Source organism: Lycium barbarum, chromosome 2 (genome assembly GCF_019175385.1).
Source record: "Lycium barbarum isolate Lr01 chromosome 2, ASM1917538v2, whole genome shotgun sequence".
NCBI classification, from domain to species: Eukaryota; Viridiplantae; Streptophyta; class Magnoliopsida; order Solanales; family Solanaceae; genus Lycium; species Lycium barbarum.
The window spans coordinates 47,553,787-47,563,972 of record NC_083338.1 but is presented as its reverse complement, the minus strand read 5'-3'; positions in this window follow the sequence as shown (position 1 = coordinate 47,563,972).

The window sequence follows — 10,186 nt, the reverse complement described above, 5'->3', positions numbered from 1 at the left end:
ATACGAGTATACGATGTTTTAATGAGAAGGGAACGACGTTTGACTACCTTAAGTAAGATTCCAAAGGCAATGGGAACAAGAGATAGGTTATGCTCCACAATGGCCAATTATAGGTTCTGAAGACGTGAAAGTTGCAGATTTGCACTTTGGCCCAGTTGGTCATAAAATGAAATACGGACCGTAAAGTAGTATACGACCCCGTAAACCACCATGTTGTGTTCCAACTCACAAAACTTCAACTTTCTGCCAAATGTTCAAATGGTTAAATACGACATGGAATACGGACCGTAAATTGAAATACGGCCCGTAAACTGCGATCGTAAATTGCCATGATCCTCAGCTTACCTTTCTGGTTTTGATATGTTTAAATACGACCATGATATACGGCTCGTAAACTGGGTTTACGACCACTGTGCACTTCAGTCACTGTTCATTCTGGATTAGATTTTAAGTCATTAAAAGGAGACCTAACCTCATTCAATTCATTTCAACTCCATGATATTTCTCTCAAGAAGCCTCTAGAATACTCTCTACTCTTCATCACACGAAAACCAAAGAAAATTAGTGATCAACTACATGAAACCCACGAAATAAAGTGTAAGAATCACACTAAAGTTCATCTTTCTCAAGAAAACCCAAAGGAAGTAAAGTAGGGTTTTGGTGCTAAAGGGGTAATTCCATTCAAGGCTTGTTCAACCATCATCTAAGGTAAGTTTCATGACTAAAACATGTTGTTTAAGGTATTGGAAGGTTAAGATACTTGAATTGTACAGAGACATAGCAAATGGGTCATAAATGAGTGAATAGTGCCATGGTTGAATAGTAGTTGAATGGAATCATGAATGTTGATGTGTTGAGATCATGAATACGTTATAAATGACGCTTAGACCATGAAATAAGTATTATACATGAGAAAACGTGATAGTGAGCTATAACCATAAATGTGGGGAAAATGAAGAGAAATGGTGGATTGTGATCAATACATATAAATGATGATTGTTGATTGCCATATTGTGAATGTTGTTGTGAGCGTTTGGGAGTTGATATAGAACATGGAAAAAGTAGTATAAACAAAGGAAGTGCTGCCCAACTTTCTCTAGAAATGGTAGCACGTTCTTATAGTCGATTAACTAATGTTAGTGCAAACTCTCTCTTGAAGGTAGAGACGTGATATCGAAGGAGAGCAAGCGAACGATAGCTTAGTTAAATGTCAAAGGTATGTGAGGCTAGTCCTTTCTTTCTAATGATATGAATCCTATAGCGTAACTTCCTTTCTTATCCATGAATCTCTTAAGTTCCAAAAGATATGAGCCTGTGTCCATAATTAGCTACACAAGGTAATGAGTTAAAGTATAGAAATTCTAATGATGTTATTTATTGCTTACACTCACCTTATATGCAAATTCCTTCAAGGTGAGGCAGAATGTCAATGATCGCTCCATAATGTAACTGGGGGATCACGACCTTACGTCACCCCGATAAAGTATGGTTGATCTTGAGCCTTATGCATGCATTATGATAAGTTAAGCATATTATGATGAGCATATGATGATATTACTACTACACCGCGCCTATTTGGCCGGGAAGTCACCGCCAAGGCGGGCAGCTATACACACCATGGCCGAATGGCATGGGCAGACACCACTAGTGGGCGGCATGAGATGGTACCCCGGACGTGGGAGGACTGGACGCAGGCTCATGTTATTATTATCACACCAATACGATATGGACGGGCAGTTTAGACATTATGCATATACGATATGATGATGAGCATGAGTAAGACAGCATGACTTGTTTTCCTTATACTTGACAGTTAGATTAAGATGTTCCATATTAGTATCTTCTTTACATCATTGTCTTACTTCGTTGTTTATGCCTCTCATACTCAGTACAATATTCGTACTGACGTTCGTTTTCTTTGGACGCTGTGTTCATGCCCGCAGGTAGACAGGGAGGAGAGCCCGAACCAGATCCACAGTAGCTGTCAACTGATTGAAAGCACCCCTTTGTCCCGGAGGTGCTTATGATTATTCTTTTGTGTATATAGTCATGTATATGTATTTTTGGGCATGACGGGGTCTTGTCCCGTCCTTATGTTCAGTACTCCAGTAGAGGCTCGTAGATACGCAGTGTGGGTTAGATGGTCTCACGAGATCACTACTGTATATATGTATTTTGATAGCCTAAAGGCCCATGTATATGAAAGCATTTTATGTTTTCATACGAAATATGATTTTTCCTACACTTTGAGTATAAAGATGATAAAAAGGGCATTAAATGAGTATGATAAGTAATAGAATGAGCGGTGCTCGGTGGTTAGCCCCGAGTACCCGTCGCGGCCCCTAGTTGGGTCTTGGCATGACAGTCCAAGATCGTGTGATAAAGAGAAAGCCAGGACATCCCCAATATAACATCAAAGTCCACCATATCTAGGATCATCAAATCTACCCAAGTGCCATACCTCATAAAAGTAACCAAACAAGACTGGTAGACTCGATTGACAATCACAGAATCTCCCACTGGTGCATCGACATGAACCGGTATATCTATGCTATCACAAGGAAAATCCCAACTAACAGCATGAAATGCAGATACATACGAATAGGTGGATCTAAGATCAAATAACACAAACGCTGCTCTATGACGGACAGAAATGGTACCTGAAATCATAGCATCTGAGGCCTCTGCCTCGGGCCTACCAAGAAATGAGTAATAATGTGCTCCACCATGCCCAGTCTGAGATCCCCCTCTTGTACTCTGAGTACCACCTCTAACTGGCTGGGACCCACCTCTAGAACCATGGGAAGTACTGCAACTTGGCTGAGCACGACCTCTCTGAGAAGTCCCACCTCAACCACCAGATGATATAGCAGTCCTCGGTGGCTGATAATCCCGCCTGGGTCGGGGACACCTCCTAGCAACATGCTCAACCTCTCCACAAGAATAATAGGTAATAGGAGACGAATACTGATATACAGAAACTGAAGACCCGGATAAAGCAGTCATGTCCACTGGTCTGGAGAACGAACTCTCGGGAGTCCTCTGCCTATGTGGCTCACTAGAGGAAGCCAGTAATGTGAATGCACGGCACTACCGGAATATGGCTGAGGTGGCCTCAAAAACTGACTAGCGCCCCTCGAACCAGCACCCCCAAAATTGCCAGTCTGAAGTGGCCTCTTGTCACGACCACCAAAAGCACGGGCCTTAGCACTCTCAACAATATAAGCATGCTCGATAATAGACTAAAAGGAAGCCCCCATAGACTCCATTTGAAGACAAGGAATCTGTAGAGAGCCCACTAGTCCCCCAACAAAGCGCCTGATCCTATCGGCCTCAGTAGGGATGAACGGAGTAGAATAGCGGGCCAGATATAGGAAGCGGGTCACGTAGGACTCCAAGGACATGCCCCTCTGCTCAAGATGCAAAAACTCCTCCCTACGCACCTTTCGCAATGACCAGGGCACATACTTCTCAAGGAAGGCCCGGTAAAATTGAGTCCAGGTCAAAGGAGGAGAACCCTCAGGTCTACACACCACGAAATACCTCCACCATGTCTTCGCGTCACCGCAAAACTGGTAGGACACATAACCAATGTCGTAGGTCTCCACTATCCCCATACGGTGCAGCAACTCATGCATATGAAGAATAAACTTATAGGTATCCTCAAACGAGGTACCGACAGACCACGGCTGCTCTAACTTTCTGAATCTCCCAACCAGGTCTTGATCAGATGCAGTCATAACAACACCCTCCATTGGCCTAATATCCTCACCAGGGGCAGGTATCGCATCAATGCGAGGAGCCATAGCTGCGGTGGGATGTCCTGCCCGCGTAGGTCCCTGCTCAGGGGTCTGCGCCCCTACTCGGTTCTGTGAACCTCTGCCGGGAGTAGTAACACCAGTTGTCGCCTGCTGGGCATTAAGATGAAGTATAATCCTTGCCATAGTGTCATGCACGGCCTGGTCAGAAGTAACCTCAGGCTGTGTCCATGCTGGGGCCACACGATTCTCTGCGGCCTGGTCTCTATCCGGCTAATACTTGGGCTCGGGAGATAGAGACCTCTCTCGCTGCTGTCCCACCGCAGGAGCTCTGCCCCTGGCTGGGACAGCCCTGCAGCCTCTCGCTCTGCCGCATCCCCTAGCTGTAGCGCGCCTTCGGGTGCCAGCCGTAGCTGTGGGCTTAGGCACCTGACCTCGGACCATCGTAGCTCGAGTCCTCACCATCTGTGAGACAAGCGATAAGGGTCAGATACCAATTTGATCTTCCCAGATACCAATTTGAATAAAGTAGCACGAAGAATGAAAAGAAAGTAAGACTTCCTAAATACCCTATAGCCTCTCGCAGAAAAGTACGGAGCTCGTCATACCGATCCACGAGACTCTACTAGACACGCTCTTGTATTAAAGACCGGGTAACTTAGGGATCTGATACCAAACTTGTCACGACCTATTTTGCCTAAGCTATCCGGGCACTTACCTTCCTTCCTCGGTATTCGAACCCTCAACCAACAATAAATAAAGTAAAAAATACATAACTAATCAAGAGAAAGAATAGATAAGTAAGTCTCACTATATATATATATATATGTATGTATGTATGTATACATACATATATTATATATATATGTATGTATGTATGTATGTATATATATAATAAGATAGTGCGGAATAATAATAATACCCCCAGGGTCTAGTCTGAATAATACAAAAGCATCTACAAAGGGGAATAATACAAGTATAGAATACTAAAACATAAGTGTCTATGTCTCTGGAGGCTCGAAGATGATGTTGAAGCAACTATCAGCCACGCATCACAGAAGTGGATCCAACCTAGTACTCTGCATTCATAAAGGAATGCAGCAAGTGCAGGTCAGTACAATCAACAGTGCTGGTAGGCATCATTGGCTGACTAAGCATAGCTAACACAACTCAGATAATGTAGCAGATAAGTAGATAAACCAACAAGTATAAGTCAATGTAGTCAAATCCAAGTATTTGTCATCGCCTATGTAAAGCATCTAATCCCAAATGTGCCAAGTCTGAATATATCGAATCCAAATCCAACATCACAAGTACAACACCAAACATCTCAAAATCAAGTCATAATGCAATGCAATGCAGTATTGCATGAATGCAATGCAATAGTGTATGAATGCAATGTAATGCCATGCAAATGCTGTGTACACATGTACACTGGACGGAAATATCGATGTCTCGGTAGCACATCCCAGTGTGACTCGCCAAGTTTAAGTGCCACCTGTCCCGAATCATTGCCCAACAGACAGACGGAACCTCGGGCCTTTTCCCACGAGGGATCTCACCGACACCACTCTGGGGGACCCGCGGAGTCCATGTACTCACTCAATCAACGATTCTGAAACTAACATTGGATATCAACCATAATCAACGATTCCGGGATTAACATCGGACATAGGCCATCTCATATCACTCAAGTAACATTGAGCCCAGCTCATCAAGTGTTTCATCAAACATCATCAGTATCTCAACAGTGTATCATGAAAATGGGATTGTGTGGAATGCATGTATTAACATCAATAATCACGCTCAATATCACAAGTACCAATAATAGGCACGCCAACAATATATCCGAATCACAAATACCAACAGTGGGTATTCCAATAATATAATCGAATCGTTATAACAACAGTGGGTATGCCAAAAATATAATCGAATCACAAGTACCAACAGTGGTTGCGCCAACAATATAATTGAATCACAAGTACCAATAGTGGGTACACCAACAATATCATAATCAAGATGACAAACAGAATCCAATATCTATCAACAACTCATGGGATCAAACCAACACAATAGAACAATATAATCACAACATGAAGTCTCACCAAAGGTAAGCCATAACCTACCTGGATGGCCGAACCGCAACACCAACAACTCAGTCCTTTGTCTTGCCTTTCCGCTGAACCTCAGAACCAAAGTAGTCTAAGCATAATCGAAATCTAAATTAGAAATCATGAATAATGATGCTAATATTGCTACCATTCTAGTTAGGTCAATGCTAACCCTAGAAATTGGGGAATCGGTCCCACCAGGGGAAAATGGGAAATTCGAAAGCAAAATATCAAATTAAGTACTAGGTGATCATAACCCAACCACTAATTGCTAATTTAACCCATAGATTTACCCAATTTTGAATTTGAAGTAGAACCCCCAATTTGGGTATAAACCCTAACTCTTTGATTCCGACATTCAACACTAGAAATGGAAGATATATGATTAATAAGCTTAGTGTTGACACCCAATTTTGTCCCTCCTTTATTTCAATTTATTTATTGGAGCTTCTAAATTTATTGACAAGCTAAACACTTTATTTTCACTATTTTATTTTATTGCTACTACTATTAATATCGTTACTTTTATTTTCAACATTACGAGCATTACTTTATCACAAATCATTTTTGGGTTTGGACTCGTTAAATTAATTACAAGACAACACTTTGTTAAATCTTTATTTTCTACATATTAATTATTAATTGTCTTCACATAGTATATATTGTATTAGTTATTAAATTAGAAACCCAAAGAATAATTAAAATAGGAGAGAAAAGATCAACATTTTTCAGCCAATTAATGGCCCAAACGGACCAGCCCATTACCACTATTTTTAACTAACCCGGTCCAGCCCAACCACATCACCCGACCCGGCCCAATTTTATTTCCCTAAAACCTAATCCCTATCTCTCTCTCTCTTTCTTTCTCCGCTCACCAGCCGCCTCCCTCCCCTTTCTCTTTCCCGCTTCTCCCACGCTCCTCTCCCTTCTCCCTCCTCCTCTCTCCTCACGCTCCTCTCCACTCACCACTGTCCCCCACGCCTCTGTCTCCTCTGTCCCCCGCTCTTCTCTCTCATACGCTCCTCTCTCTCCTCACTCTATAAATGAAGAAGAATTATTCAGTTGAAACGGGAATGATTTTCAGTATTTTGGAGGGACACAGACCCAACTATCTTCACACTTGATTTTTCCTTTCCCGGTGAACTTTAGCCGCGACCAACAATTACTCTATTTTCATTTTTCGTTTTGAAACTTTAGTTACTTTAATCGGGTTCGGGTTCGTTTGAGTTCGAGCATAAATCCGAGACCTCCACACCTCACTTCACTGCCCCACGAACAGGTAAAATCCGATTATATTACGACCTGTTCTTCTCCAGTTTCAGATTCTATGTTCACATAAAAGAAATCATGTTTTGATGTCTCGTTGTTACCATTTCTCTCAAATCTGTGCTTACTGTTACTGTTAGATTGGTTTAGATATTAGCACATTTTTATGTTTATTATTGCTGTGTGTCCTTGTTTCAGCATGTGTTTGCATATTTTTTTGATGTTTTAGGTTAAATTCTACGTATGAAGTCATATGTTTGTCATTCTTGTTTCGTCTAATTAGTTTAGCACACATTTATGTATTTTTTTGGTTTATGTTGATCAGTAGATATCAAGCATATTGTGTATGCTTAGGACTAGTCAATTGGTACTGTTTAAATTCGATATGAGCTTAAGCCTCGGCGTGTTCTGTTTAAGTCGGGTTTGGATTCCTACAGTTGGGTTTCGAGAAAATATGATCTATGGGACAATACATTTGGAAGTTCTTTCGCTTTCCAACAGTGGGCAGGATACATTAAATCACTAGCTAAGTGCGAATAGGTTAATGATGGTATGAGCATGAATTTGGTTTTGGTTGGATATAGTTTCCTTAAGTGTTTATTGGTTTTATTTCTCTTTCCACTGCGTATAGTCTGAATTGGTTTTTATTGTAGAATGGAAAAAAATTCCAGATCTGTCCTTGTTCGAACCTTAGGGGTGGTTAATAAAACATGACTTTGAACATGGCTTTTGGCGTATCTGTTCGTTCCCCTTTATGTTGTTTGTTTGCAAGTTTAGTCCCTTAGAATGATTTCCCCTTTTTTTCTTTTGGTAGATTCCTACTTAGGTTAAAGATTGGTTGTTTTAAAAATGCGATCAGTTGACGCTGATCCCATCCAGTTGAGGTTCCTACATAAAATGGTCTAAATGCCCATTTTAGCTGTTGATCTCTTGAAAATATTCCTTTGTGTCCCAAAGAATTTACAAACCTGCTTGTTGTGCGTGACTTGGCATGAATATTTTTCCACAATTCAGTAACATCTTTCTACAATTCAGGAACAGTTTTAATCACAGCATTAGCGACGTTTTCTTTATTAATCCTGTTGAAGTTATCTTGAGTATAAATGCATAATAGGAATCATGATTTAGATCCTTCAGTCTGGTCTTCATTTTTCCTATGATGGTTTGCCATTTTGAACCGAAAGAATACTCTGTTCGTGGATATTTCCGAACTCCTATTTGCTGGAAACTTTAATCATGAACACTATATCAGAGGTTATGTTTAAGTTTACTGTCTTAGTACTAGTATCTAGATATTTTTTTTTTGAGAGGATGTCTTACTGAATGAAAATGTTGTTTTTTTAGTATGTCCAATTAATCACGATTTTGTACTAATTTCTCACAAATCAGTGAATAAATTACTAAGTAATTTTCTTACACCAGTATGTTTTGAGTTGTCTCCATAATACAAAATCTGGTGGGTTGAAATATCCATATGCCTTTTTAGACGTTAGCTTTACTTGAAGCAGGCTTTACATCTTCTGTTCAAAGCTATGTCTATGGTTAATTTGTTTAGTTTAGATAGTCAAGTCTGCCATGTATGATAATTACGTAAATTGCCTGGACAATGAATTGCTGCTAATTATTTTTCTCTCCTTCTTTACATGTACACTTCGGAGCGAAATGGAGTCTCCATAAAGACTCATTATCCAAATAGTCTCATTTTGAGATTATGCGGCATTCGGACCTTGCATGCGCATTCCTATTCAACTCTCGTCCTCTCGACATTCATCCGAACAGAAAACAAAGAGAGTGGTTAGCCAAACGGCGGACCACTGAAAACTTTACTCTTCTATGGTAGCCAAATGTGGCTTTAATTCGTCTCATTTTATTCCGTAACATTGCTTGTTTGCTGGTGTGACTGCAATTTTATTTGTGTTGTGGTAATCAGTTGCTAATGGTTTTACTTTGCTTGATCGAGTAGAGTCTTTTCTTTTAATTAACATTTATTTGACCAGTTATAAGTTGCCTTTAGTCAAGAACACGATTTTTACTCTAATTCTTAATTGCTTTCTCTACTCAAAACTTTATCTGTTTCGAATGAATCGAGACAAATGTTTTTCGTATTTTCGTTCACTCATTTAATTTAAGGAAGGTTAGTGGGTTTATTCTATAAACTTTAGTCTTACATTTGAAAATGACATTTGTTTCAAATAATACAGATAATAGTGGCCTCACCTTCAATTTGAACCACGTTTTGGCTCTGGTACCTTTTTAAAGGTTAACTACTTTTCTTGTGCAAAAAAACGTATTTGGACATCTGAGGCCTTTCTTCTATTTTCTTTTTCAACTCTTGATCAGGAATCATTTTGTCGAAATATTGTTACAAATTATTTCTTTTCTCCGAAGTGAATTTAGCCTAATTAATTAACTCTAAGTCCGGTGGGATTAACCATTATTAATGGAATTTAGAGGATGCCTAATACCTTCCCTCTAGGTTAGTTGAACCCGTACCTAGAATCTTTTTGGTTTCGTAGACTTTAAAATAAAATCAACTTTAGATAATTACTTTAATTAACTTTAGGTGTCCTAATTCACCATAAATAATTAGGTGGCGACTCCTTAAAATAAACAAAAAAACAGGAATCACCAATATGTTGTACTCTACTTCAACCCGGTTAAAATGGGGTATAACACTTAGATTCATCAAACTCTAACATAAACACCACCTATTTCCTTATTAATAAGCCTAGGGAAAAGTTCATCAAAATCCTCTTCCAATTCCTATTACTAAGGGATTATTAAAGGAAAGGGGGAATCTAAGATGATTTATGATTAAAGGAAGAGTAAAGAAATTAGCAATATTTACCTCTAAGAATATTCCCAAAATCTATCCAAGAACAGTTCCCTAAGGCTCTAATTTCGAAATGGAAATAAATGAGGGTCTAAGGGCGTTTAACACTTCATTAATTATACAAACTGCTCGCCACCCACTTTAGCTGCACTGGGACCGCCCCAGCGGTGCCATTTCAGCGGGAAAGGAAAAAATCACTTGAGCACTCCAGTGGCACG